Below are 22,982 nucleotides of genomic sequence, written 5' to 3' on the forward strand. Positions count from 1 at the left end.
CTCACTCATTGTATCTGCGTGGATACTGTTGCTTCCTCTGGGACAACCATTCTCCTTCGGGTTTCTGCTCATTTGCCACCTTATCAGTGAGACCTGCCTTGATTACTCCCCAAATCAGTGCTCTCCCATACCTCATCCTGCTTTATTTTTCTTCATGTCACCTTTATCTAACATATATATTTTACGTGTTTTTTTTTAATTTGCTTATTGGTCTTCCTCTGAGAATAAGTGTTATGTGCAGGTATGTTCTTTCGTCTGTTGTGTCCATTGCTAGATCCCAGAATAGTGCCTGACATGTGGAAAGGCCTCTGTAACTCTTTGTTGAATGAATGAAATATTTCTTTATCCTAGCATAGAGGTATCAGATGCAGAGGATTCTTGAGTTGGGTTTGAAAATATGAGCAAGTATCAGCCAAGTGAAGAGAAAGAGGAAAACATACAGGTGGGGGGAGTGTCAGGACCAAGAAGTAGCACAAAGACATGAAATCGAGGGGACTGGGAGGAGGTATGCAGTGGGAGTCCTCCTGGCCAGAGCCTGGTGAGGGACATTGGCAGGAAAGGGGGAACACCATGATCCAGTGCTAGACAGGTGGGCAGAGGTCAGACACTCAAGAGTCCACCATCTATGTGAAGGAGTTTGGACTTTATCCTGTTTACATAGCATGCAGCATGTAGTACATAGAATACATAGCACGTAGTCTGCATGTGGTCATGCAGACTCCCATTTGCCCAGAGATGTGGGAGGTCTGGGGCAGGGAGAAGCCAGGACCTGCCTTTTTAACATCTGGTTGCTCAGGGCCTTGGGCTCTGAAAGCAAATGGGTGCATACTTGAAGGAACTGTGGCTTCTGTGCCATGTAGGAAGCTTTTCTTACAAGATTCTGCCTTTCTGAAACTACAGGGAATAAAACTCTCTGTAATGGTTAAGTTTACATGTCAGCTTGACTGGGCTATGAGGGGCTGAGATATCTGTTAAATATTATCCTGGGTGTGTCTGTGTTTCTAGATGAGGTTAACATTTGAATCTGTCAACTGAGTAAGGCAGATTGCCCTCCCCAGTGTGGGTGGGCCTTATTCAATATCCAGTGGAGGCCTGGATAGAACAAAGCCTGGGTTAGGGAAAATTCACTCTCTGACAGCTTGAGATGGCATGCAAGTCTTCTCTTGTCCTCAGATTAGGATTTACACCATTGGTTTTCCTGGTTCTCAGGCCTTTAGATTCAGACTGGGATTTGCACCACCAGCGCCCAAGGATCACCAACTTGCAGATGGTATATTTGAGACTTTTCAGTTTCTATAATCATGTGAGACAATTTCTCATAAGAAGTCTCTTTCTCTATCCTATTGGTCTTGTCCCTCTGGAGAAGCTTGACTAAGACATTTCCTATTTCATATGTTTGGGGACCACTGCCTTGGCTTCAGTTTGAAGTCCAGATGTGATTGGGGGCAGGGAGAACAGGGGAATGAGTTGGGGTAAAGGCTGGAATTAGAGCAGGGGAAAGGGGTGTGGATCAAGAGCTGCCAATGAGGAACAGTGGCAGGGCCATTGACTTACTAGGTGTGGCATGGGAGAGAGGAAAAAGTCCAGAGGATTCTCCAGCTGGCATGACAGGGGGTGTGTCCATGCCATCCCACCTCAGAAGCACAGCATCCTGGGAGGCCAGAACATGGATAGGGCAAGGTCATTGCTCTTGACTCATGTCCCTGCACACAAAGGAGCCCCAACTTCCCTGACACAAAGTAAGAAAGAGGACTAGCTAAATCTTAAGAAGGAAGCCCTGCATGTGGGTGCTGAAACTCCTGAGAAGAGCAGAGGTCATGTGGTTGATGTTCCTTCCTTTATGGAAATAGATTAAAACAGGTCCTAACAAGGCTGGGCTCCTGAAGGCAAATGGACTTGGAATGCAATTCTAGGTGGAGTCCAAAACACAGATTAAAATCTCACCATTACTGATCAGAGAGCTGTAGGCAACTGGCTACACATGGCATTGAGCTGTGAGGCACAAGCTTCTGAATAATGGAAGCTCAACTGTCTCCCAAGCCAATTTAGACTGAGACTTAGCTGAAAGGTAAGGGCAGTCTCTCCAGGATGCTCTTACTGAGAGACCGTCCCTTAATGAGAGCCCCTCATCTGCTCTTACCAACAGAGGCCAACACTCACAGATATAAGTCTGTCTGTCTTCCAGGGAGTTTCACCACCTGCATAAGATGAGGGACCTGCATAAGAAAAGAATTAAAAAAAAAAGAGTGGATATATGTATAACCAATTCACTTTGCTGTATACTTGAAACTAATACAACACTGTGAATCAACTATACTCCAATAAAATTTTTTTAAAAGAAAAGCTTAAAATAAACAAACAAAAAGATGAGGGACCTAGAAAGGGACCATCTTTTGAAGCTTGAACGACTGTTTACAGTTTCTTAGAATGCAAAGACTAGGGTTAGTGCCCTTGGTTAGTCAACCTAGTCAATAGTTATGCATATGTATTGCAATACTTCTTTTGTGAACAAAATCAATACAAAAAAAGTATTTAAAAATCAATACAAAGAACTCTTAATATCTCTCACATGAAATATTTTTAACAGAGAGGTAATCCAAATAAGAGCATCAAAATCTATAACCACAGAAAGAAACAAAATCGTGTGAACTTTTTAGCAGAAAAGGCAGCTCTTCAAGTTTGCCTGCTTTAGGTTACATATTATAAATGTAAATTTATAATAAGTTATAAATTATTACAATAATTTATAAACTCTGAAACCAGGTTTTCTGTGCGCATCTATAAGGACACACATATCCATTTGTTCCATACAAATGATACCACACTGAGTGCTAATGTTATTTTACACAGCACTTTACAGTTCACAAAGCATCTTCACAAGGTAAATCCCACAGAATGAAAAATAAATATATTGAATGTGCATTCTAAAGGGGATTCTTATTTTCTCCACTGTTCTCTCTGTGTGTGTGTGGGATAATCTCTTTAAACATTTTCCAATCCATTTATTGTACCATCTACATAATCCTCAGTCAAACAATATGTTTCAAGTGACATAGTCTTGTCCAAATACCACATCAAAACCCACAGATTGATTTATTACATGTGGGTGAGCTTTGCAAATTGTCCTTGCAGTCAAGGCTGAATTTCTGTGTTCTGGCAGCACGTGGCTTTGAGTACAGCAATTGGGAGTTTTATTCTCAATTTATGGGTGATGGGTGCATGCTGCACACTTAAATTGCACACCAGAAACAGAAGGGCCACCTTGGGTCAAGTTCCTGCTAGTTCAACAATCTTTCACAGGGGACCCACTATGTGCCTGCTGGTTGCCTGGTCCAGTGTTTGGCATCAAACACAAGGTTGAGTAAGTAACCAGAGCATCTTTTTTCTCTGACTGGTACTATGGAGAGTATTTATGGGAGAACAGAGCCTTTGCCAGCCTCTCATGTCAGGGACCCCCCAATGTCAGGACTAGATTACTCTAAATTAAAATAAAAAGGGTGTAAAAGTGAGGGTGCAACATGGTTCCAAAATCAAACACACATCAACAAAGAAAAAGGTCAAGAATATATTAAAAACATGACCAAGGTTATCTCTGAATGGTAATAGTGAGGGGTATCCATTTTTCTACTTTTTTAAAACTTTTTTTAGTGAAACAAGTAAAGTGTTTATTAGAAGGAAATAAGAGTACAGTGTGTGTGGATAGACACACAGGTAGACTCAGACAGAAAGAGTTGTGCCCTTGTGGTAGTTTGAGTGACTTTTTAAAAAACTTTTTATTTTATATTGGGATATAGCCGATTAATAATGTTGTGATAGTTTCAGGTTTGTGTATTCCCCAATTTTCTATATGAGTGTGCACTTCAATTATTAACATAATCAGAAAAAACTCTTTTTTTTTTTTTTTTTTGGAGGATAGGGCTATACCATCAAACTGTTCCACATCAGTTAATCCACATGTGTCTAAAACTGAGACACAAGCCCTGGAAGGAGAAACATTCTAACAGGGAAGTGGAAGTGCTGAGGCCTCCCTCCTGGGGATCTCAGTTTTGGTGGCGCTGCCTCCTCCTGGCTGGCCTATTTTGGTCTGAGCAGCTCAGCTGTGGTATTATGTGTTGTCTTTTCCATTAAGGACCTTGGTTCCGTGAGGGGGAAGTTTAAGGCAGTCTTGTTGCTGCTGTGGGTGTAATGAAGTGTGCCCAGTGCTGCCTGAGGCTTCTATCCAGGAGACAGGTAGCCACAGGCCCCAGGCCATGGTGGGTGCAGCCACTCTCTGCTTTCAGAAATGAGCTCTTGAACTCAACCTTGAATAAACCTCTCTTGGAAATAAACATGTGACAACAATAATAAGAGCATCTGCCTTTTGTCAAGCTGAAGGCATACCTGCTCTCCCTACTGCCTAAAAATTTCTGGAATCATTTCCTCCAAATCACCTTTATGCAATTACTCTTCTTTAGGGCCCCCTTTCATCCCTTGCCTCACTAAAGTATTCTTTCCCAGTCCAAGAACTAACTACATTCCTGCTTAATACTCCCGAGGGGCTCCTCATCACCTACCACAGTGGCTCTCGTCCTTTTCCTGCCCCACTGTTCCTGAGGGTAGGACATGGGCTGTGGGGGACTCTCCACTGTGGAGCCTGCTGGCTTTGTAGGGACAGAGTCATGACTTACTCTCAACTTTGTGTCCAGATGCCAAACACTGGACCAGGCAACCAGCAGTGGGTCCTCTGTGAAAGACTGTTGAAATAAAATAACAGGGACTGTTTTACACCACTGTATCCTCACCACCTTGCAGAATCCCTGGTCTAGAGTTCAATAGAGGATAAATGAATGAATAAGTGATGGGAAAAATGAATGAAAATGTCCATACAACAAAGGGAGTATACCATTCAGATGTGTTATGTGCTACAGAAATTAAACAGGACTGTCTTGGAAGAAAGCAAGCAATTAATATTCCCAGCTAACCGATAAAAAATGCAATTTTGTGATTTTTACTACCCCTAAGTGATAAAGTCAGAAAATAGCAAAAGTAATACATATTTAGTGAGCACCTAATATGTGTCAGGCCATAAATTCAGAGTTCTTTTCACTAAGTTTAAATCCAATAGCTGTCTGTGCAGTTATACAAACTGGAGGTATCTAAGAATTTGCCAGGTTGGGTTGTGGTAATAAAATTAAACATATAATCATCTCTGTTTCCACTAATGGTGACAGTCTTCTTTCTCTTAGCTGAATTCCCTTAGCCAGTCTTATAAAGTCTGCCAGTTCTCGAGGGTAGAAAATGTATGTAACACATATTCCTGAAAACTCCTTCTTTGCTATTAAAAAGGAAGGAAAGGTCCAGGAGTTACAGAATAATCCCCTTCAGTATGTCTTGACTTGATGCTTCTTGTCCAGTAAAAACACATGAAATTCCCTTTAAAATCTTTATGTTTTAGCAACCAAATTCTAGAAATGTTCTGATTTACTAATAAGGACTCTTCTAGATACAAAAACAGAAACCCAGATCCACTAGACTGGGAAAAAGGCAATTTATTGGCTCAGGTACCTGAAAAACCCAGAGCTAGTGCTAGCTTCAGGTACAGATAGCTCCAGGCTCTTAAATAATGTCATCGAGGCTATCTTTTCCCATCTCACAGTTTTGCTTTTCTCTGAGTTGGCTTTATTCTTGGCAGGTTCTTTGGAAAGTAGCTACAGGTAGCATCAAGATTACATTTTGCCAGCTTAGGACATTCCCGGAAAGAGAGTCCTCTTTGTCAACAGTTCCAACAAGAGTCTCAAGTTGACTCTATTCACCTGGGCAGGGTCATGGGTCTAACACTAGTTCCTGTGGGCAAAGGAATAGAATACACCAACTGACTAATTTCAGGGCATATGGGATCCAAGAGAATGGTGCTTATCTGCCTTAACCACATGGATGGAGGACTGAAGTAGGGTACATGGTCAGCACCTCAAGGAAAATGGAACTATGTTACCAAAAAGAATGGGTGCTGTGTCAGCAAGACCAGATGTCCACTACAGCTGATATTTCTGACTCTTCCAAGGAAACTCAATATGGTTCACTGAGCATCAACTTCAGAACTGGAGAAGAAGGAACAAAATATTAGGACTTGTTCCCTAATCTCACAGAGGAAACAAGAGGCAGGTACACACACACTGGTGTATGCAAAACATCTAGATGGAAAGATGGTGCAGAACAAAGACTCTGTGGGACCTTGGAGGAAGCACAGGGCCTTCTGCCAATAGGTATGAGTCCCAAGGCCAAGTTCTGTTTCTCTCAAGCAGTGTGACATTAGGGAAGTCCTCTAATCTCTCTGAGAAAACTGTTTCTTCTCCTAGTAAATGAAATAGACAAACTAAACTGATATTTCCCACAGGGAATGGACATGAACAAGGGAGTCCAAGATTGAATAAGCTTGAAGTGTGTGCAGCTCTGGTATATGTTTAGCTGTCTTTACCCCAGCAGTTGGTCATCAAGTTTTTTAAAAATTAAAATTCCAACTGATGTCTCATTATATATTTTGGAATATGCTGGACCAGGAAGTTTTTTTAAAAAAAATATTTACTTATAAATAGAAATAAATAAATTATTGGTGCGTTGAGTCTTAGTTGCGGCACTCAGAATCTTTGTTGTGGTGGGCGGTCTCGGGAGTTGCAGCACACGGGCTCAGTTGCCCTGCAGCATGCGGATCTTCCCAGACAAGAGATAGAACCCATGTTCCCTGCACTGGCAGGTAGATTCTCAACCACTGGGCTACCAGTGAAGTCCCTGAGCCAGGAGTTCTTTAGGTTTTGACACTGTGAGTTCAGTATCAAAAGTACAGGAGAATTAAATGCTTGGAGGGCTCAGGGCTTGGGGCTCCTTTTATCTCACAGTCAGTGCACACAGGTTTTGCTGGGTAGGAGGACAGCAGATGGTGACAGTGAGGAAGAATTCTGGGGAGAGAGTTTGGGCCAGATGTGTAGGCATAGGGGGCGAATGCTGTCCTGGACAGCTAGGGGGAAATGCTGACTTATGACTAGAAAGCATCTCAGCATTCTAGTATAGTTATTTCTAGGTGGTAGAACCATAGGGGATTTTAATTATTAAAATTTTTGCTTAATTTCCTAATTTCCTACAAAGTTTGTATTATTTGGTTAATTAAAATGATCAAAGAAAAGGAGCACCAAAGAACTGATGCTCTTGAACTGTGGTACTGGAGAAGACTCTTGACAGTCCCTTGGACAGCAAGGAAATCAAATCAGTCAATCCCAGGAAATCAGTCCTGAATGTTTATTGAAAGGACTGATGCTGAAGCTGAAGCTCCAATACTTTGGCCACCTGATATGAAGAACCAACTCATTGGAAAAGACCCCAATGCTGGGAAGGATTGAAAGTGGGAGGAGAAGGGGACAACAGAGGATGAGATGGTTGGATGGCATCACCGACTCGATGGACATGAGTTTGAGCAAGCCCTGGGAGTTGGTGATGGACAGGGAAGCCTGGCATGCTGCAGTCCTTGAGGTTGCAAAGAGTCAGATATGACTGAGTGACTGAACTGAACTGAAAAGGGAAAATTTTTAAATATTTTTTTAATCCCCAAACTATATGAACCAATTAACCACATGGCTTTTCTACATTCAATATCATATTTGATTAAGAAGAAAAGATTTTCATATGAATGGTAATGTTTAAAGCTTCTTCCTTAGATCCTTGCCATTGGCATTTTTTAATAATCCAAAAAACACATGTAAGGATGACAAGAAAAAGAAACCACTCTCTACTCAACCTCTCATTTATCTCACTTCAGGTGCTCTGGCTCCTGAGAGGATGCTGAACATGCAAAACCACAGGTGCAGCCAACACCATGCTCACCCTGTAGTTGACACTACAAGCAGACTAAATGCAAAGGCAGCAGGTGTCTTTAGGACACACACTCACACATGGTACTAAATTCATCCTGTGTCAAACAGATATACAGAGTTCTAGAGTGCTCAATTCAGGTTGGGTGACTGTTCTGACTGGGTTTCCAAAGTCTAGGATGTTTAGAGAGCCAGTTTCAAAAGCATATAAATACATGATGATGGTGATAACAGTAAGGATGATCTGGATAATACTGATAATTTTAATAGGAATGAATATTTTTTGAAGGTTTACAAGATGCCAACACTGAGGTCATGGCTTTCTATACCTTCTTCTCATCTGATCCTCACAATAATCCCAGGACGTAAGTTTCAATGTTGCCTGACTATACATATTGTCTAACAAAGGCATGGAATATTAGGTAACATTCTTGAGGTTCTGGGGTTGAAGAGCAACCAAACCATCATTGATTCTGTTCCATTCTTATTCTAGAGCCTATGTTCTCAACCACTGTGTAAGCCATTTAAAGAAAATCATAGTGCCAACTAAGGAAAAGGGAATCACAGTTCTGTGATTGATAAGGTGCAGGCTAAGTTGCTATAAAAGACTCCCCAAAACACAGAAGATTAAATAAAGTGGAAATTCATTTTTGTCTTTCTCAAAACAGTCCCTAGGCCAGTGGTGGTTAGAATTTGGGGGAAGGTTCTGGTTTATTACCTCTCAGCTCTGCCATCCCCAACCTGCATCAACCTGTAGCTTCCATTATCTGGGCTCAATTTTGGGCCCAGATAGAAGAGGTCCAGGGTGAGCAAACTGTGCTTAGGTTGGGGATAAACTGGAAGATGTATATACCACTTCTCTCAGCACCCATAGGCCTGCTCTTTATCTCAGAGCCACAGGAAGGTGGGGAGATGAAGTCTGAGGCTGGGCTGCCATGTGCTTAGCTAAAGCATAGATGGTTGTCTTACTAACAGGAAAAAAGAGAGACAGGCTGTTTCCCCTGTGCCAGTACCTTAGAAAGTTAAAGTCCGATCTTGCATTTTACCAAATCTACACCGGCTGTGTTATACATACAAATGAGGAGGCCAAGGCTCAAAGATTTTAAGCAGTTTTGCCAATATCCTTCATCCCATTAGGGCAGAATGGAAACTAGAGCTTGTGTCCTGATTTTCAGTCCAATGCTCTTTCCTCTAAATTGAGTCTTCCCTCAGTTTAAATTGAAAAGGTTACTGTTGAATTTTTAAGTGGTGCAAGATAAATACAATGACCTTTAAAAATGACACCAAATTGTGACACTACTCAAATGTTGAACAGAGATTCAAAGGAATCAATAAAATGTCAAAAAGCAAGATGAGTATATTCACAGAATTTTAAAACTGTAAACAAGATACCACCAAGACCATCTTTCTCATTTTATAAATAAGACAACATTGGCCCCAGGAGTCTGCTGATTTCTACATGGTCACACAGTTTGTGTAGAAGAGTCACAAGTGGGCTTTAATCTCTTGATTTTCAGTATTCCTTTCACTGAATCTCAAAGTCCCTCATGAGAAAGATAATGGGTCTCAGAAGACCCTAAATTTGAAGCCCATGAGACTCCCAGGAAACGCCACTTCTGTCTCCTCAGGTGTTATCTACAGACTGTGCTACTCTTTGATCTAGCTCACACTCAGCTTCAGTTCAACAACTTCCATTTACAGAAGCCCTTCCCTTCAACAGGCATCATGAAGGAGCAGAGCAACCATACTGAAGTCATGGTCCCTGCCCCAGGAAACTCACAATTTAGCAACAAGTACATAAAAAAACAATCATGAAGTGATGAAAAATGACATGATGACAGGAGATGACTACTTTACTTTTCCAGAAAAATGTAATATCCGACCTACAATCTGTGAAAGACTCTTACCCCTGACCAAAAGTGGTGAGAAGGTATCCTTGGCTGGCTGTTGATAGAACCCCATTCTTCTGACCAAGTGATTAGGACAGGCTGGTCACAGGATCCAAGCCAGGCCAAGCAGGGTCCTTCTGAGGGTTTTATTCAATTGGGGTAGGAGAGAATCTCTCTTGCCTGTTGGGTCTGAGGGTTGGAAGGATGTTCATTCAGAGTAACCTACGCCCTTGTTTTCCATCACATGGGAAAAGCCAGTTAAATACTGGAAAAGAATGATTCAGCCACAGAGACAAATGCAGAGAAATGAGTAGGAGAATGAGTTAAATGTACCTGTTTAGCAACAACAAATATCTAGGTCCTTGTATTGTAATCATCATCATCAACATCCTTAGAATTAACATTGTAAGTGCTTACTTGATGCCAGGAATGGTGCCTATATAAAATGTGGGCACTTGATAACCTCTTTGAATAATGATAATAATAGTAACATTAATAAGGCTATAAAGGCTTTATTATTCTCCTTTTACAGAAAAGTAAACTGAGAAACAAAGAGGTCAAATAATTTGTCCCAGAGCTAGTGGGCCACAAACCCAAATTTGTTTGACTCAATCCTAGTTCTTTCCACAGCAACATATAGCCCTGAGCCTGAAAAGCATTGTGCTCTGAATGAGGGCAGGGAGCCTGAATTTCTCGTGCAGAACTAGTATTCAAGTACTCATACCATTTGGCCCCAGGCTGGACTGACTTTGGGGATGGCTTCTTGACTCCTGGTGGGTCTCTCCTCAAATTGACATCCCTTCCTTGATACCTTGGGTGGAAGTCCTCCCCTCCAGACAGAGAAATCTCAAATCCTTTCCACCAGTACCCCAGGGTGAATATCAGATTCTGTCTCCACAGTCCCCACCTCTGTTCAGAGTAGAAGACCACCATTTCTGACACCAATGCATTTACACAGTGTTCATAAATCTGACAGGTTGTCCTTACTGAGATCTCATTATGTGCCAGGCACCCTTCAAGGTTCCTGGGATGTATCAGGGGACATGACATATAGAGATCACTGCCTTCTTGGAGTTGGATTCTAGTGGCAGGGCGAGGGAGGAGGGGGCAGAGAGATCGACAATAAACAATAGATATAATAAATGAGTTCATTATGGTTAGTTACAAGGTTGTAAGTACAACGGAAAATGAAAAAGCAGACCAGGAAAGGGAGATGAGGAGTATGGGGAGAGAGGGTACCATTGTTTGAAATAAGACAGTGCATTTCCTGTATGCTTCTAATTTTCTAGGCTCTCCAATTATGAGATTATGTTAAGCTCTATTTTTTTCTCTACAATTGTATGTTTTGGAAGCTTTTATTTCCACTAACTCAAAATGGTAAGTCACATTCCCTCTGCGTTCTAGAAAGAGACACGCTCATCCAAATTAGTGTCAATTACTGATAAATTTCTACTAATTCAATCAGTTCAGTCGCTCAGTCATGTCCAACTCTTTGTGATCCCATGGACTACAGCATGCCAGGCTTCCTTCTCTGCCCATCATCAACTCCAAGACATTGCTTAAACTCATGCCCATTGAATCAGTGATGCCCTGTGACCATCTCATCCTCTGTTGTCCCCTTCTCCTTCTGCCTTCAATCTTTCCCAGCATCAGGGTCTTTTCTAATGAGTCAGTTCTTCACATCATTTCAGTTCAGTTCAGTTCAGTAGCTCAGTTGTGTCTGACTCTTTGCAATCCCATGAACTGCAGCACGGCAGCCTTCCCTGTCCATCACCAACTCCCAGAGTTTACCCAAACTCATGTCCACTGAGTCAGTGATGCCATCCAGCCATCTCATCCTCTGTCATCGCCTTCTCTTCCTGCCTTCAATCTTTCCCAGCAACAGGGTCTTTTCAAATGAGTCAGCTCTTCACATCAGGTGGCCAAAGTATTGGATATTCAGCTTCAACAACAGTCCTTCCAATGAACACTCAGGACTGATCTCCTTTAGGATGGACTGGTTGGATCTCCTTGCAGTCCAAGGGACTCTCAAGAGTCTTCTCCAATGCCACAGTTCAAAAGCATCAACTCTTTGGTGCCCAGCCTTCTTTATGGTCCAACTCTCACATCCATACATGACTACTGGAAAAACCAAAGCTTTGACTAGATGGACCTTTGTCGGCAAAGTAATGTCTCTGCTTTTTAATATGCTGTCTAGGTTGGTCATAGCAAGTGTCTTTTAATTTCATGGCTGCAGTCATCATCTACAGTGGTTTTGGAGCCCAAGAAAATAAAGTTTTTCACTGTTTCCATTGTTTCCCCATCCATTTGCCATGAAGTGATGAGACCAGATGCCATGATCTCAGTTTTTTGAATGTTGAGTTTTAAGCCAACTTTTTCACTCTCTTATTTCACTTTCTTTTTTTAAAAATTTATTGTTTATATTACTTTACAATTCTGTATTGGTTTTGCCATACATTGACATGAATCCACCACGGGTGTACATGCATTCCCAAACATGAACCCCCCTCCCACCCCCTTCCCCACAACATCTCTCTGGGTCATCCCTGCTTACCAGCCCCAAGCGTGCCATATCCTGCATCGGACATAGACGGGCAATTAGATTCTTAGATGATATTATACATGTTTCAATGCCATTTTCCCAAATCATCTCACCCTCTCCCTCTCCCACTGAGTCCAAAAGTCCATTATACACATCTGTGTCTTTTTTGCTGTCCTGCATACAGGGTCATCATTGCTATCTTTATAAATTCCATATATATGTGTTAGTATACTGTATTGGTGTTTTTCTTTCTGGCTTACTTCACTCTGGATAATCGGCTCCAGTTTCATCCATCTCATCAGAACTGATTCAAATGTATTCTTTTTAACGGCTGAGTAATACTCCATTGTGTATATGTACCACAGCTTTCTTATCCATTCATCTGCTGATGGACATCTAGGTTATTTCCATGTCCTGGCTATTATAAACAGTGCTGCGATGAACATTGGGGTACATGTGTCTCTTTCAATTCTGGTTTCCTCAGTGTGTATGCCCAGCAGTGGGATTGCTGGGTCATAAGGCAGTTCTATTTGCAATTTTTTTAAGGAATCTCCACACTGTTTTCCATAGTGGCTGTACTAGTTTGCATTCCCACCAACAGTGTAGGAGGGTTCCCTTCTCTCCACACCCTCTCCAGCATTTATTGCTTGCAGATTTTTGGATCGCAGACATTCTAACTGGTGTGAAGTGGTACCTCATTGTGGTTTTGATTTGCATTTCTCTAATAATGAGTGATGTTGAGCATCTTTTCAAGTGTTTGTTAGCCATCCGTATGTCTTCTTTGGAGAAATGTCTATTCAGTTCTTTGGCCCATTTTTTGATTGGGTCGTTTATTTTTGTGGAATTGAGCTGCAGGAGTTGCTTGTATATTTTTGAGGTTAGTTGTTTGTCAGTTGCTTCATTTGCTATTATTTTCTCCCATTAGGAAAGCTGTCTTTTCACTTTGCTTATATTTTCCTTTGTTGTGCAGAAGCTTTTAATTTTAATTAGGTCCCATTGGTTTATTTTTGCTTTTATTTCCAGAATTCTGGGAGGTGGATCATAGAGGATCCTGCTGTGGTTTATGTCGGAGAGTGTTTTGCCTATGTTCTCCTCTAGGAGTTTTATAGTTTCTGGTCTTACATTTAGATCTTTAATCCATTTTGAGTTTATCTTTGTGTGCAGTGTTAGAAAGTGATCTAGTTTCATTCTTTTACAAGTGGTTGACCAGTTTTCCCAGCACCACTTGTTAAAGAGATTCTCTTTAATCCATTGTATATTCTTGCCTCCTTTGTCAAAGATAAGCTGTCCATATGTGTGTGAATTTATCTCTGGGCTTTCTATTTTGTTCCATTGATCTATATTTCTGTCTTTGTGCCAATACCATACTGTCTTGATGACTGTGGCTTTGTAGTAGAGCCTGAAGTCAGGCAAGTTGATTCCTCCAGTTCCATTCTTCTTTCTCAAGATTGCTTTGGCTATTCGTGGTTTTTTGTATTTCCATACAAATCTTGAAATTATTTGTTCTAGTTCTGTGAAAAATATCGCTGGAAGCTTGATAGGGATTGCATTGAATTTGTAAATTGCTTTGGGTAGTATACTCATTTTCACAATATTGATTCTTCCGATCCATGAGCATGGTATATTTCTCCATCTATTAGTGTCCTCTTTGATTTCTTTCATCAGTGTTTTATAGTTTTCTATATATAGGTCTTTAGTTTCTTTAGGTAGATATATTCCTAAGTATTTTATTCTTTTCATTGCAATGGTGAATGGAATTGTTTCCTTAATTTCTGTTTCTACTTTCTCATTATTAGTGTATAGGAATGCAAGGGATTTCTGTGTGTTGATTTTATATCCTGCAACTTTACTATATTCATTAATTAGCTCTAGTAATTTTCTGGTAGAGTCTTTAGGGTTTTCTATGTAGAGGATCATGTCATCTGCAAACAGTGAGAGTTTTACTTCTTCTTTTCCAATTTGGATTCCTTTTATTTCTTTTTCTGCTCTGATTGCTGTGGCTAAAACTTCCAGGACTATGTTGAATAGTAGTGGTGAAAGTGGGCACCCTTGTCTTGTTCCTGACTTTAGGGGAAATGCTTTCAATTTTTCACCATTGAGGATAATGTTTGCTGTGGGTTTGTCATATATAGCTTTTATTATGTTGAGGTATGTTCCTTCTATTCCTGCTTTCTGGAGAGTTTTTATCATAAATGGATGTTGAATTTTGTCAAAGGCCTTCTCTGCATCTATTGAGATAATCATATGGCTTTTGTTTTTCAATTTGTTAATGTGGTGAATTACATTGATTGATTTGCGGATATTGAAGAATCCTTGCATCCCTGGGATAAAGCCCACTTGGTCATGGTGTACAATCTTTTTAATGTGTTGTTGGATTCTGATTGCTAGAATTTTGTTGAGGATTTTTGATCTATGTTCATCAGTGATATTGGCCTGTAGTTTTCTTTTTTTGTAGTATCTTTGTCAGGTTTTGGTACTAGGGTGATGGTGGCCTCATAGAATGAGTTTGGAAGTTTCCCTTCCTCTGCAATTTTCTGGAAGAGTTTAAGTAGGATAGGTGTTAGCTCTTCTTGAAATTTTTGGTAGAATTCAGCTGTGAAGCCATGGCTTCCCTGGTGGGTCAGTGGTAAAGAATCCACCTGCCAATGCAAGAGACCCAGGTTGGATTCCTGGGTCAGGAAGATCCCCTGGGGAAGGAAATGGCAACACACTCCAGTATTCTTGCCTGCAAAATCCCATGGACAGAGAAGCCTCATAGGCAATAGCCCATAGGGACACAAAAGATGTAGGTGCAACTTAGTGACTAAACCACGACAATAGCAGGAAATGAGCAAGGTGGATACAGTTGTGGGCTGGAGATACCCAGAGAAAAAATACCCTATTACATAAATTTGCACAGTATTCTTATAGTATGATGTTTCCACTAACAGTCCAAATACTGCCAATCAACAAACTATATATATCCACATAGAACCAGGCTGAATGATATTCGATAATCATTGTGAAATGAGGGAGGTGAGTTGAAGCTAACTATCCTGTTTGCCATAGGGAAGAATGCTAGAGAAGATTTTCTTTTTTTAATTTGATAATTAGTTAAGCAATGCATTTTATGTCTGACTTCTAAAGATTGGCATCAGAACAATTGTAGAGTGCTTGCAACCATATGTTTTCACTAAAGATACAACTATTTTAGCAAATCCTGCTAGTGCATACCAGTCTAAACTTGATTTCCATGTGGAGCAAGTAGGAGCTCAGCAGAACCACTAGGCACCTTATGAAAACATAGTTTGATGGGTTTCTGATTTAAGTACGTCTTAGGATGTGTTTAGTCACTTCAGTTGTTTCTGACTCTTTGCAACCCCATAGACTGAGTAGCAGGTTGCCATTTCCCACTCCAGGAGATCTTCCCAATCCAGAGATCGAACTCAAGTCTCTTGCTTTAGCAGGCAGATTCTTTACCACTAGCACCACCTGGGAAACCCCAGCATCTTGGCATGGGCCCCAAGAATTTGAACTTTAACAGGTCTCTGCTGCTGCTTTGGTGAACCACTGATGTAAATTTTCCAAACTGAGTGAAAATTATTAGCATGCCAACTAATGTAGATGATTTAATATTTGATAACATAAATTGAGAAACACTGGCTTGTTTTTCTTGCTGTGGTTGTTGATCTTTTAACCTGGAGAATTGAGTATCACATTAAATACTTATGTATTAAATAACAGCTATTCTCTATTTAGTTTTGTCATGTGCATTTAAGGAAAAACTGAATAAAATGAGTTTAACAGAAAAAAAAAAAAAGAAATAAGACAGTTCAGGTTGGCCTAATTGAGAAGGTGGCATTTGGGCAAAGACAAAAGGAGGTGGGAGCTTAGCCAGGCAGACATCTGGATGAAGGGTTCTAGACCAAAGCAAGGGTCCTGAGGCCAGTGAGGTTGAGTGGAGTGAGCAAGAGGCAGTAACAGAAGTTAGTCTGGGGAGGCCTGGGTTGTAGAGTCAAGGACTTTGGCTTTTACCCAGGGATGAGAGCCACTGGTAGGTGTGAGCAGGAAAGAAGTGTGACTTAAAAAGGATCATTCTGGCTTCTGGGTTGTGAATAAACTATGGGAGGACCACGGTGACAGCAGGGAGACAATTAGGAGGTAATCATATCAGGGAAGGTAATGTAGGCATCTCAACATGGTGTGTCCCACAGCAAACTCATCCCCTTCCCCTTGCTACCTCCCATCCAGACCTGCCCTTGGATGCCACAATGCAGTCCTCTTCAGTTGGGAACCCAGGAGTCCTTTTTGGCCCTTTTCTCTTCCCCCAGGACATGAAGACTGCACAGCCTGACTGCCAGGAAGTCTTCATGTCCATCCCTCCTCGTGCTGGACCTCCTACTCTCAACCGCCAGGTCCTCATTATCCCAGCCTTGTCTCCCTGCTGCCCAGCTCCCTGCCCCCCAGGAGTCAATAAACTGAATACAGCTTCTCCCCACACTACCTGATGGGGCTCCTCACAGCGCCCTGGATAAAATGATGCTCCTTGGCAGCATGACATTCAAGGCTTGGAACAATCCAGTATCAAATCCTGCCACCACCCCTGAGGACCACAAGCTCCAGTGACAACTGGGTTATACACTGTTCCCTGCACAAGCCACACACTTGCAAAACTTTCTGGTTTTGCTCAAGCTCCTCCATCTGTCTGGCATGCCTTTCCTGCCATGCTCTCCCTGGTGAAATGCTCCTCAACACGAAGCTCTAGATCCAATGTCATCTGCCTTCCAAGAGCTCTTCCAGGGCCACCGTGGGGAATTCATTCATTCAAGAAATATGTACTGAGTCCCGAGGCACTAAGCTGATGCTGTGAGTTTTCCTCACCTAATAGTTCTCTTCTGGTATGAAGAGAGAAAAGAGATACAGATTTTAAAATTTACATTCCTTTCTTTTCCTTCCTTCTCTGTTCCCCCATAGGATCTGTCCATGTGGCTGGGGAGTCCCTTAGTGTCAAGCCCTTTATTATAGAGCATAGGAGTTAAGTATGTGGACACCAGGGCCAAACTACTCAAGTTCATGGCCTGGATCCACTACCTAAGAGCTGTGTGACTTTGGGGAAGTTACTCCACCTTAGCATTCCACGCTACATTCTGTATCAGAGACCACTATTTGTACTAGGAAAGGCAGTCTCCTGCATGTAGTCTTTCAGCCACTGCTAGGCCACATAAGACTGGGCCTCTTGGCCTGGAACCCTTCCTTACCTAGAAATAAAGAATCCACACAGCCTGCATGGGCTTATCAGCTTGTGCAGGAATATCTTGCCCTGTCTCAGGCTCAGCGTGTACTCCTTTGTTCTGCTGAAGCATGTAGGTCAATGGCCCTGAGGCATGTGCCTGGATTTCAGTATTTCAGACTCCTGAAGCATGTAGGAGGGGTCCTTCTGCTATAGCACAATCGCCCTGTGTCGGCGCATGCACCACTAGCGCTGATCTTTCTCTTTCTTCTCAATGTGAGTAAAGGGTTGATTCATTCAGTGCTTGACAATGTTGTGTTTTCCTTGGCAACTCAGACACCAAGATGCTATGGGAAGAAGTACTTGGACTTCTACTCCCTGTGGGTGGCACAGGGATGATCTTTGCTATTCTTCCATGTAGTAATAATCGGGATCCTCCCTGAGCATTGATAACCAGTGCATGGTGTCCTGCTTGACAATTTATTGATCCCAAGAATCTCAATTTTTAGCTGATAATCCTGCTAATTTACTCTATTTTCCAGACCCTTGTGCAGTTGTTTGTGGCCACGTGGCTAAGTGCTACTTAATGAAATGTTAGGAAGAGTATTACGTAGGTTTCCAGAAAGCCTCTTTAAATGTGAGGGGCTGCACACATCTTTGTCCTTCTCCTCCCAGCAGCGTGGAAAAGAATTATCGTGGCTGGACCTCCAGCAGTCATCTTGGACCAGAAGTTGATGTTGAGGAAGAAACTTTGCAGCTGGCAAGGCAGAGCGGAAAGATACAAAAGCCTGACTTGCGACAGCGTGACTCTTCCATCCCAACCTTTGATTTTGTACCTCTGGTTCTCTTCTATGTAAGGGAGGGAAAACTTCTCGTTTGTTTGGATTTTTCTGTTATATATGTAGCTGAACCTAATCCTAACTAATTAAAAGTCTGCCTCCCACAAGCCTCAACTTGAGACTGTCAGCTGCAATGAAAGATGCTTCATAAGGCAACAAGAATCCCACATGCCACAGCTAAGACCCAAGGTAGCCAAAAAAACAAATTAACTAATAAATAACCCATTTATCTTGCTCCCTTTTGTATTCTCTGTACCTTGCATTGTGTCTTGCACAAAGTCTATGTCCATAAGAAAGGTCTGATGAATCATAAACAAATGGGTTTGTATTAAATGGCTCACATCACAAACACAATAAAAAAAGAAACATTATGCATACATACATAAAACATATGTAGCTATTTATAGTTCAGGGCATATTTTGGGAGTAGCTAGGGATTTTTCACTGTAGTTTTTAAGACCCAGTTGGGCTGTTGTTTATACCCCTCACTTCTTGAAATAACACAAACAATTTTGCTTTTGGGAGAGTTCTGATGTCAGGTTGGCTTCATTGCTCAGATGACAATAAACAGACAAGGAAGAGTGGCAGCTGCCCAGCTGGAAGTTGGCTGGGAGCAATGAGTGTATTCATGATTATATTTATTTAATATTTATAAATGATAACTGTCATCAGGAGCCAGGCTCCCAGGTGCTTTGTATCATAAAGCCTCATGGGGGGTTTATGTTTTATATCATGTATTTCTTTTTCCATCACAGCGGTCTTCACTGTCTGCTCTGCATGAAAGTAAACTGCAAAGCCATATGGTCCATTGTCCTAGATTTTTGTAGCTAAAGGGAACAAATGGCCAGCTCACTATTTTTCTGAAACAATATATCCTCCACAAATGCCTTCCTATTTTTAAAACTGAAGTATAGTTGATTTATAATATTGTGTTAGTTTCAGATATATAGGAAAATGATTTGGTTATATATCTATATTCTTTTAAAAATTATTTTCCATTACAGTTTTATTGGGCTTCCCTCATAGCTCAGTTGGTAAAGAATCTGCCTTCAATCCAGGAGACCCCGGTTCAATTTTTGGGTAGGGAAGATCCACTGGAGAAGGGATAGGCTACCCACTCCAGTATTCTTGGGCTTCCCTTGTGGCTCAGCTGGTAAAGAATTTGCCCGCAATGAGAGAGACCTGGGTTCAATCCCTGGGTTGGGAAGATCCCCTGGAGAAGGGAAAGGCTACCCACTCCAGTATTCTGGCCTGGAGAATTCCATGGACTGTGCAGTCCATGTTGTCGCAAAGAGTCGGACATGACTGAGTGACTTTCACTTTCACAGTTTTATTACAAGATATTGAATATAACTCCCTGTGCTATATAGTAAGTCCCCGTTGGTTATTTATGGTAGTATGCATCTGTGAATCTCATACTCCCAAATTATCCTCTTCGGTAACCATAAGTTTGTTTTCTATGTCTATGAGTCTGTTTTTGTTTTGTAAGTCCATCTATATTTTAGATTTCACATATCATATGGATATCACTTATGTATAAGTGATATCACATGGTGTGTTTTCTCTGTCTGACTTACTTCACCTTCATCTCTAGGCCATCTGTGTTGCTGCAAATGGCATTATTTCATTCTTTTTTATGGCTGGGTATATGTACCACATCTTCTTTATCCATTCCTCTGTTGAGGATATTTAGGTTCCTTCCATGTCTTGGCTACTGTAAATAGTGCTGCTATGAACATTGCATGTATCTATTCGAATTAGACTTTTTGTCTTTTCTGGACACATGTTTAGGTGTGGGATTGCTGGATCACATTATCTACCACCAATTTCTTTTAAAGAGAAAGAAATCACCCCATGAAGCAAAACATATCTCTCCTTATGCACACGTCCCCTTTTTTGGTCATGGTTTTCATTATGGGGGATATAGCATGCTCAAAGCAAATCCAAATCCTTGTATGCTTGAAGCTGACATTCAAGTAAGAGAGTCAGACAACAAACATGTGAAATAAGTGAAACAAACAATCCAGTAGGAAGTAATGTGTGCAAAGAAAAAGCATAAAGGACGGAAGGAATACTTGAGGGGTGGAGTTAAAATTTTACACACAGCAGTGAAGGAAGGCTTCACTGAGGAAGTAACATTTGAGTAGAGAGCAGATGGGCACAGGAGAGTAACGAGCGAAGGGCGTGGGGACGAGCACATCTGGCAGAGGTGTGGCAGCAGAGTCCCAGAGGCGCAAGGACGTGGTCTGGCTGCCGCAGTGGCACGGAGGCCAGTGTGGCTGGGGCAGAGCGAGCAGTGAGGGCAAAGAGCGGGCAGGAGAGGTGAAGGGCCGGCTTCTGGAGGTCCCATGGCTTCTTGAAGAACTCTGGGTTTTACCCTGTGTGGGATGGGAAGCCTTGGAGAGCTCAGAGTGTGATTAGATCCCCATTTTATAAAGATCACTCTGGCTGCTGTTGAGAATGGTGGAAGCAGGGAGATTCATTAGGACACATGTCTCTTCCAGGTCCCACCAGTCTTTCCCCCCAACTTCATTCCCCCAGTAATCTTCCTCCCTAGCTCACTTCAGAACCAAGAGCCATTTTGCACCCTCTTTGTCCCTATCAAAATGTATTTTGGGATTCTTCCATCACACTAGTCAACAGCAGCTGCCATTATCGAGCAGATTCCTACCCAAGAAAAGCAGAGTGAGGAACAACAGTTTGTAGAGGGTCCACAGAGTGAAGGGGGTCTATGTTCTCCCCACTGTTCAGTTGGGACTTCTTCAGTTGTAAGCAAAATGAATCCAAGTGTGCTCATTTTCTACTGTTGATAAAGAAATGACCACAAGTTGATAAAGAAATTACCACAAACAGACAAGTATGATGTGGCTAGGTTCTTGCTCAAGGACTGAATGAAACTGAGGTGTTGCCTGCTGAGTTCTCATCTGGAGCCCCTGGGGAGAAAGTTGTCTCTCATCTAATTCAGGCTGCTGGCATAATTCACCTCCGTATGGCTATACGACTGTTATCTGGAATTGCTTGCAGCTCCTAGAGGCTACCTGCATTCTTTAGCACATGGTGCCTCCATCTCCCTCACTGAGTTTTCCTCATACTTCAAATGTCTCTGCTTTCTCCAACTGTAATTTCTAGACTGGGCTTTCAGGGTTCATATGATTAGGTCAGATTTACCTATTCTGTCTATCTTAAGGTCAATTTACTTGAAACCTTAGTTACAACTGCAAAATCCCTTCCAGAGAAACCTAGATTGGTGTTTGATTGGCTAAAACAAGATGTATATATACCAGGGGCTGAGAATTTGGGGCCATGTTAGAATCTGCCTAGTATAGTCAGGTAAAAGGGAGCACACTGACTCACATGTCTGGGAAGGACCTCCCAGAGTAGAGCGAAGAGGTACAGGAGCTGGGTCAGGCCTCAATGTGCCCATGACTTACATACATTCTCTTTCTACTCACCTCTCATCTCTGCTCACTTCTGCCTGTCTCCATTCTCCAGAGTTCCTCTCCCCAAAGAACAAGAAAGACCATCATCAGTTGCCCTATTTCCTGCAATCAGAGTTTTTTGTTATTCCAGCAGAAAGATAATTTCTTTCTCCCAAAGTTTGAATATCAATCCTAAGGATTCCATCCGCCTAGGTCATGTGCTCCTGCCTGGGATGGGAAGTAGAGCACCAAGACTGAGAGCCCTCTGAGAACCATGTGGAGAGTGGGAGGGGTTCTCCAAATGAGGGAAATGGAAAGCTTGCTGTATAGACACAGACGAACTGTGACCCTAGTCAGCTGTCTCACTCTTTCCCCCAAAGACCTTCAATCCCCTCTGCATCCCTCCCTTTCCTTTTCTTACTTGACCAGCCTTGCCTTCTTTACCTCTCATGAGATCTAGTTTTAGAATCCACAAGATTAAGTTCAAACCTACATGGGACTTCTCTGGTGGTCCAGTGGTTAAGACTCTGGGCTTCCAATGCAGGGAGCCCAGGTTCAATCCCTGGTCAGGGAACTAGATCCCACATGCCACAACTAAAGATTGAACATCCTGAGTGCCACAACTGAGATCAAGAGCAGCCAAATAAATAAATACAAATAAATAAATTAAAAAAAAATTTAATATCAATTCAAGCCTATAATAGTTGGGGGTGTGGGATGTGGTTAGACATTAAAGTAATAATGCTTTGCAGAATAAAAGAATCCTGGACTAAAGTTTAGTCCTTACTCTACACTAACTCAGACAGCCATTTCGCTTTTTTGCATTTGTTTTTCTTGGGGATAGTCTTGATCCCTGTCTCCTGTACAATGTCACAAACCTCCATCCATAGTTCATCAGGCACTCTGTCTATCAGATCTAGTCCCTTAAATCTATTTGTCACTTCCACTGTATAATCACAAGGAGTTTGATTTCGTTCATACCTGAATCACAGGCCTTACAAATAGCTGTGAAAAGAAGAGAAGCGAAAATGAAAGATATACCCATCTGAATGCAGAGTTCCAAAGAATAGCAAGGAGAGATAAGAAAGCCTTCCTCAGAAATCAGTGCAAAGAAATAGAGGAAAACAACAGAATGGGGAAGACTAGAGATCTCGTCAAGAAAATTAGAGATACCAAGGGAACATTTCATGTAAAGATGGGCTCAATAAAGTACAGAAATGGTATGGACCTAAGAGAAGCAGAAGAT

At 41.8% G+C, this 22,982-nt stretch overlaps 1 protein-coding gene and 1 non-coding gene across 4 annotated transcripts in view; one reads left to right on the top strand and one right to left on the bottom strand.

Moving 5' to 3' along the window:
- The window catches only part of FAM184B (family with sequence similarity 184 member B), a 117,170-nt gene that overhangs the window by 60,548 nt on the left and 33,640 nt on the right, over window positions 1-22,982 (bottom strand). The window lies entirely within an intron of this gene.
- Window positions 22,238-22,310, top strand: TRNAG-UCC. The gene has a single exon. It is a non-coding gene; the product is annotated as a tRNA-Gly (tRNA).

The sequence above is a fragment of the Oryx dammah genome, unplaced genomic scaffold (genome assembly GCF_014754425.2).
Source record: "Oryx dammah isolate SB20612 unplaced genomic scaffold, SCBI_Odam_1.1 HiC_scaffold_3, whole genome shotgun sequence".
Lineage (NCBI taxonomy): Eukaryota > Metazoa > Chordata > Mammalia > Artiodactyla > Bovidae > Oryx > Oryx dammah.